Source organism: Ixodes scapularis, unplaced genomic scaffold (genome assembly GCF_016920785.2).
Source record: "Ixodes scapularis isolate PalLabHiFi unplaced genomic scaffold, ASM1692078v2 PGA_scaffold0__279_contigs__length_252992795, whole genome shotgun sequence".
NCBI lineage: Eukaryota > Metazoa > Arthropoda > Arachnida > Ixodida > Ixodidae > Ixodes > Ixodes scapularis.
This window is the reverse complement of record NW_024609835.1, coordinates 169,969,039-169,977,031: the sequence shown is the minus strand read 5'-3', so window position 1 is coordinate 169,977,031 and position 7,993 is coordinate 169,969,039.

Sequence of the window (7,993 nt, the reverse complement as noted above, 5' to 3'; positions counted from 1 at the left end):
TGCGAAATCAAGGTTTCGCTGAAATGGATAACTCACGTACAGTTCGACGCGCAATACCTTTGCCGTATTGACTCGCGAGAGATGCCCCCAACACGGCTGAGTATGGCGGTGCTCCAGACCTAACATCTAAATTTTGTTGCCTTACCTGTTACTATTTCGCGCCCATTTTGAGCCATATCAAAATGAAAGCGCATGATGAAATAAAAGTCACACTCGTTTTCCGCTCGATGGAAATTTCACGCCAGCTCGCTGTCTTTGCTGGTACCTTGAGCGTTTCCCAGCAATGCGGAGAGTTAAAAAAACAAAAAAAGAAAAAAAAAACGTACGATGGCATCCTTTGCGGGATGAGGACGATTCGTCACATGCGCATTCGTCACAGGACGATTGGTCACAGGATGATTCGTCACATAGGAACATTTGTCACAGGATGACTCGTCATGCGGGCAACTGGTCTCATTGATCGAGCAGGGGACGATAGTAAATTGTAAATTTCAACATCTGCCTACATACCCTGATGAGGAGTTTCACAATTTTACACTGTCACGTAAACCAATGGTTATCTAAACTGATATTACAATACTCATCCGCTTTTCCTTTCATTATATTACGGGTCTTCAGCAGGTTGATCTCAGTTGCAGGCTTGAACGAGCAATAATCCGACTGGCAGCCAAATTAGTTTTTAGTTTTGCCTTGCATACACCTATTCGACAAAACCAACAAGTATCGGAATTCCTTCTGCCGAATGTGTACGAGTACCCCTCGTGCAGCATCATGGCTCTCTCTGTTGCGATCACCTCCATCCTTTTGAATGTAGTTAAAAAATAGTCGCTCTTCTATGGCCTCCGCATTCACCGTTCAGGACGGACCCAGATAGCTAGAACGTCTGTTACAAATTCTTTGACCTCGAGAAGCGAAAGACATGCTAAGATAAGAGGTGACCGACTTTCTGAGGCCCAAACAACATTCAATGTTCGGGACCGAATCAGAAGCTAAAACGTTCCTTACAAATTCTTCGCCTTTGTCCGCCCGAACAAAATTGAACAATACATTTTTGGGGGGACGAACTATTGTGAGACCGGTTGGCCGCGTGACGAGTCATCCTATGACGAATGTTCCTGTGTGACGAATCGTCCTGCGACCAATCGTCCTGTGACGAGTGTGCATGTGACGAATGGACCGTATCCCATCCTTTGCACACTCATTACTTCTATAACACTGAGCCACCTCGTATCCTTTTGTTTTTCTTTCATGGTACTAATTTCTTTCTGCGCATTACGGCTGTTACGACGCTAAGTCTGTCTGCCCTTCGAATTTAAACTTAGGCTCAGATCAGGGACGAACCAGTTTAAATCAGGAAAATATAATTAACACTGTAGCAAAGTAAATCTATCATATCGATCGGAAATACAATTTGGCACATTCCATCTGAACACATATTGTGCACAGCGAATGCAATAGCGAGTCAGCGTGCAAAACGCCGCCACACTGAGCTACCATAACATCTCAGCGATTTTTGCATAGCACCGAGCACGGAAAAGAGAAAACAGTTATTCATTCACATAAACGAAGCAAATTTATTTAAAGCCCGGACACTCCGTACGTCCAATCTAGCTAAGGTTATCAATAGACTCGACCATGTCATTTGTCGAAACAGATAAAAGACGTTGGCAAAAATGATTAGACTGAATAAGTCAATCTAACGCACGTATTTTACCAACCGACGGTCGCGCGCCTTCAATACCCTTTCCAATTGTCATTGCGCACCTTGGACACACTTTGGGAAGCAATGCATATTTACATCGCCGCCCGAGGTCTCCATTGAACGTGTAGTGCTGACCCAAATAAAATGCTAACCTGACTCTCAATCGCTCACCGCAAAGGACGATTTCGAACAGGCGGTACTGTAGGTCACTTGAGATAAAAAAAAAAAAGAAAAACAAGCTATAGAAACGAGCGTCGTAAAAAAGGGGACCGGCATTTTTATTCCTACCTCCGAACAGAAACGAGCGCCACCCACTGCATCACACAGCGCAGAGGCCGGACTCGGTCACCGCGCGTACATACCAAGCGCGCGCGAGGGATGCAGAAACTTCCTCCGCCGGGAGAACACGGCAGATTTCGGGATCTATTTCACGCAGCGGATAACGCGGGCCTTTTCACACCTCGATACTGGCGCCATCTAGAAGTTGCGCGTTCAACCACGTTTCGAGCCGTGCGCCATCTGGTGGCTGAAACGGACGAATAAATAGAGGTACCGCGCCCTCTTAAGCATTTCGATTAAGGTAAAATATATTTTACTCGTAAACAAAGGGATGTATGAACACGACGTTATGTATGTTAATGTAGATTTTTTTCTACTCTTACGTGCAAATTTAATAACTGAAATTAATATTTTTGGTACCTAAAAACAAAAGTAAATTGCACGGACGATCGAAGAAACTATATAGTTAATCGCTTCACGGCGTAAATAGTGTATATTGCCAGTACAACGCGGAAAATATATTCTCAATTTAGTGGTTCAAACCGGTTCGAACCGGTTCGAACCGGTTTGACCCGGTATTTTTTGCTCCCCGGAACTGAACCGGAACCGAACCGAAAGCCGTGAACCCGAACCGGAACCGAACCGATAAAAATTTCGGTTCGACACCCTGGTTACCACCAGTGACAAAGTTTCAGATGGCTTGAATGGGCTGTCGAAGTGCGGCGTATATCTCGCTAGGGCAAGGTATTAAGGTTTTCGAGGCGGTACATCACTGGTTTAAGTTACCTGGTGACCTTGAAAGGTCCGCAGTATCTGGGCAAAAGCTTTTCCGAGTGCTCTGGATGTCTTAGGTGCCTTCGAAGAAGCAACACATCACTCTGTGAAAACGACCACAATGAAGTGCCTGTGATTTCTGTGATTGCTTATTTCGAATTGCCAGCCGAGCAAGTTTTCTTGCATCACTGAGTGTGTTCAGCGAAGTAATCTTTATACTCTCGCGCCTGACGGGCCCACGCAGCGCCCATTGATGATTCCTGCGGAAGCGTTGGGAGACCGTAAACTAGCTCGGAGGAAAATTTGGCGGTCCTTTCTTGTTGGGAAGTGGTCAAAGCGGACAGCTCTGTAGCAATGAACATGTCAAAGTTCTTGTGAGATGTATTCACGAACGCAGCTAATATATATGTAATGCTGCGGTTGGAACGCTCAACGAGGCCATTCATTTAATGATGGTAGAGTGAAGTGACCGCATGTACAATTCCGTAATCTCGCAAAGCACAATCAAAAGTATGGGACACAGTTAACGTTCCTCTGCCAGATATTATCAGGCGGTGTGTAACATGACTCAATACAATGTGTTTGTTGATGAAGGCCACGAGATGCACAGTTAAAGTATCAGGGACTGCCTTCCCTCCGACCCACTACGTCAGGTAGTCCGTTGCGACAACTTCACACTTGTTTCCGTCATCATATTTCGGAAAAACCCAAGGTGATAAATTCCAACAACCTCAAACGGGATGCCTGGAGGAGGTATTTGCTGTAGCTCAGCCTTCGCCGGGTTCGGTGGTGTTTCCTGCAGTTGGCAGGTTGCGCAAAACGCGACGTACTGTCGGACATCCGTCCTGAGGTGCGGCCACCAAAATCTCTTGGTGACTTTGTCGAGCGTCCGGTGTTGCCAGAAATAGCCCGCAGCTGGAGCACCAAGGCAGATCTCAAGAACGTTCTGACGCATTTTGGGGGGAACGACAGGGAGCCACGGTCCTGCGGGATGTGGCCGATGACACAGCAGACCGTCTCCAAGCTGGTAGTACGCTCGTTGACGCCGGAAGCAACGTTCTGAAAGTCGCGGTCTCCCGTTCACCTCGTCAGAGAGCAACTGGATTAAGTCGACTGCGTCGTGTTCCTCCGCTTGCGCCGACTGCAAATATAAGAGTACGAGTACAGGAGCAACTGTGTCGTCTTCGATGGGATGCCGTGAGAGGAAGTCTGTGTCGTGGAGCTATTTCCTACTCCTATGAACGATTGAAAAGTGTACCACTTGCAGTTTTGATTCCCACCGAGTAAGTTTCGAAGTAAGATCGTTGAGTGAGACCCGGAAGCTGAATTCCAGATGTTGACACCATGTCCCTTGCTTTGTTGGCTGCATAAACTTTGAGTGCGGAAGCCAGTGCTGCACGAGTTTTGGTTGGGTTGGCGAGTCGCACAAAAAGCTGGATGTCGGCGTCTGCGATTGCGCCGATGAAAGCAGCGGTTGCTATCTGCTCCACTTTGACTTCCGTACATCCGACGAGCGGGGGAGAGGCGCTGCAATCGCCTATGAAGGAAGCCGCATCTACGTCGAGCTCTGTGTTTTTGGATCGAAAACTCCGGCGTAGTCACCCTTACGACACCGAAGACGTCAGGAAGAACGGTAAAGACCCTCCGGACTCACGTAAGCTCAAGTCGTGCTCCGGCGGATCGGCCTTTTCTACCTCCGAGGAGGGTTCTGAATCCGGTCTGGAGAGTAGGCCTAGCGTGGCCGATGTGAATGTTGCGGCGGCAGGACCCGGCGCCGCCGGGAACTTTAGCGCCAACGACACCGTCTATCCCGCCATGGAGGTATCGCAAGCCGATGCGGATGAGTCAGCTGCAGCTGGCTCTACGTTAACGCCAAATGGTTATGCCGCGCCGACGGGCGCCGGGTCCCCAGCACAGCGACACTCGCCGCCGCTGCAGGTCTACCGCACACCGTCGCCGGCCTTATCCTACCGAGTCAACGTCCGACCACAAGAGCCGTTCGACATGACACAGGTGCCGGGTAAGGTGCTGCAAACGGTTACTAATCAAGGCTTACAAACAACGGGATATCGGGGCTACGAAGTGCACCGACCGTCGAACTCCATCACGCTGCATGTCGCAACGCTGGAGGACGCTGTACGGATGTGCCAACTCTCGGCGCTGCCACTGTCCGAGAAAAAGCAGCTCCCGGTACAAGCATATCTGGCATCGGGCCCTGATATTACAAGATGTGTGGTCTATCGCCTACACCCAGAAGACCCAAGTGAGAACATCTTATCGGATCTTCACTGCTCGTCCCACAAAGTCATAGCTGCGCGCCGTCTGGGCAAGCGAGACACGTACCTGCTCATGCTACAGGGCCCCCAGGACATTCCGGACATTGTTTACTACTGTGGGGGTATTTTCCGCTCCCGGCCCTATCGGCCGAAGGCGATCGTATGCTACAAGTGCTGCCAACTAGGGCATATGCAGACTTACTGCCCACAGGCCAAACCCAACACAGACCTAGTCACACAGGACGGTCAACCCCGGTATCAATGTGGTCTATGTAAAACAGATGACCATCATATCACGTCTCCCAACTGCCCCCGCAAGCGACAAGCGACACTGCGCTCCCGCCAACAAAACCGGCTGCTGGATAGGCAGTTGCCGACGAAGAATAGGTTTTTGCCCTTACTGGATGTTGATCCGGGAGATGCCGACGAAGGGGGGGACTTCCCAACGCTGTCCTACGCAAATGCGATCGTGAAATCAAAACGGCAGTCACAACGCCGGATGCAGAGAGCCCCCGCTCAGGAAACCTCGGCTACGGAGATTGATCAACAAATTGAGCGCCTTACACGGGACATCGCCAGAAGTCAGGAGCTCCTACAACAACTACAGGCCAGGCGACAACAACTACGGATAGCCCCAGCTCGACCTCGGGAGAGCCAGGAACACGACTTCAGTGCTGACGACGACACTCAGGATGTCCAAATGACAACCCACCAGCTTCTCATGGCCATATACCAACACCTGAAAGGCTCCCCACGACGTTGTGGAGTAAAATCGCCATAGGTACCGTGCTGCAGTGGAACTGCAGAGGCCTCGCTGCCAGGCGCAACGAGCTTCTTTTTCGTATGCAGTATGGCATCATCAAGCCCTGGGCATTCCTCCTCCAAGAAACACACGGCCTGCCCAACCTCTATCAATTCACGGGGTATCACTGTCCCTCCATTATTGACAGGCGCTTTGGAATAGACGACACTGCTCCTGGCAAGGCGGCGATTTACGTCCGTACTGATATTCCGCAAGAGCAGATTGATACGTCACAGTGGTGCACACAACGACAGGAGGTGGTAGCCGTCCTTGTCCGACGCAAACAAACTAAGGTGATCTTGGTGTCAGTGTACGGAAAACCCGGGAGTGCACGGCTTAACTTCGGCTGGATCCAGCATCTCTGTCGGCGATACCTACATGTGCCAGTTCTGGTGGGTGGCGACTTCAATGCCCCGCACACAAGCTGGGGTTACGCCAACGACTCTGGTCGAGGCCGACAGGTGTACAGCCGCTTCAGGGACTCATCTTACGTCCTGCTGAACGAGGCCCACGTCTCCACTCGTCCGCTCACGGCCCCTAATACACCGGATCTTACATGGTGGCAGGGACATGGCCTTCCCAGATGGACAGCGGAACCGGACTGTTGGGGCAGTGATCACACGCCTATTCACATTCACCAATCCCATCATCTAGTCAAGAAACAGCGCCGTATGACTAAAGTGATTAACTGGACGGAGCTTCGAACCTCTACCACCTTAGAAGGTGCCACGGCGGACTCCATTATGTTGGAACTTAAACAGGTTGTGCATAAGCATACCACCGAACAAACAGTGAATCAAGATCAGCCAAATCCGGATCTTCACCTCATTCGTCTCTGGGACCAACGTAAGCAGGCGGAACTCCAAGCCCGCTCATTTCCTCACAACGAGCAGCTTCAGTGGGAGGTGAATCGCTTAGCTGCTGAAGCAAAAAAGTATGAGACGCAACTGAGCGGACAACGATGGAGAGACTGGTGTGAATCCTTTGGCTCTTACACTTCCTCTAAGAAACTCTGGCGCACATATCATGCCATGGAAACCAACAAGGTTGCCACTCCTCGGCCGTGCAACATACAACTGGCCATGGGATTATCCAACGAGGATTTCGCCAGGCATGCGGCCATGGCCTTTTTCCCACAACATGATAGCCCCGCAACCACATGCCCGGCTTCCTACGCTGTGGATGACTGCGGCATAACATCACCAATTACCAAGGCCGAGCTCATCGCTGCAATCGAGGCAACTAAGAAGAAATCCGCACCGGGACATGATGGTATCACTTATGAAGTGTTCAAGAACCTTGAGGGGCCGGCGGTGGACAACCTCTTAGGGGTCCTAAATGAAGTATGGACGGATGGGGAAATCCCACAGGAGTGGAAGCATGCTATCATTGTTCCGATCCCTAAATCCGGGAAAGCAGCTAAAGACCTCACAGCTTTACGCCCCATATCGCTCACGCCTACCATATGTAAAATATACGAGCGCATCCTAGCCTCACGCATCAATTCGTGGCTTGAAACGAAAGGACTCTACCATGAATCTCAAATTGGCTTCCGACAGCTGGTGGGTGCAGAGGACGGCCTACATCGACTGGCCCAAGACATCACAAAGGTGCCGGGACGCATCCAATGGATCCGCAGCATTGTGGCAACCGACATCTCGAAGGCGTACGATAATATTCATCATGCCGCCATCTTAGATGCTATGGTCAACTTACAGTTCCCACATGGGATTATTAAGGCCATCCACAACTTCTTGACCAACCGCACCTTCTCGGTGCGAGTGGCAGGGGAAAATTCTGCTCCCTTTACCGCTAACTGTGGGGTGCCCCAAGGCTCTGCCCTCGCGCCCATTCTCTTTAATATTGCATTCATCCAACTCGCATGGAAATTGGCACAACACAAGCACCTCAAGTTTCTAATCTACGCTGACGATGTGACGCTCTGGGCTACCCATCTGGACCACACTCAACATCAAGATATACTTCAACGAGGGCTGAACACTCTCCACCAGTACACCCAAGCCATTGGCCTGGAATTATCCCCATCTAAATCTTGCTACATGCGCGTCTGCAATAATGCTGCCCGCAAGAAGCTAGGGACAGACGACCTCGATCTGAAGGTGGGTCAACAAACACTCCCCAAAGTTGAAACTATGAAAA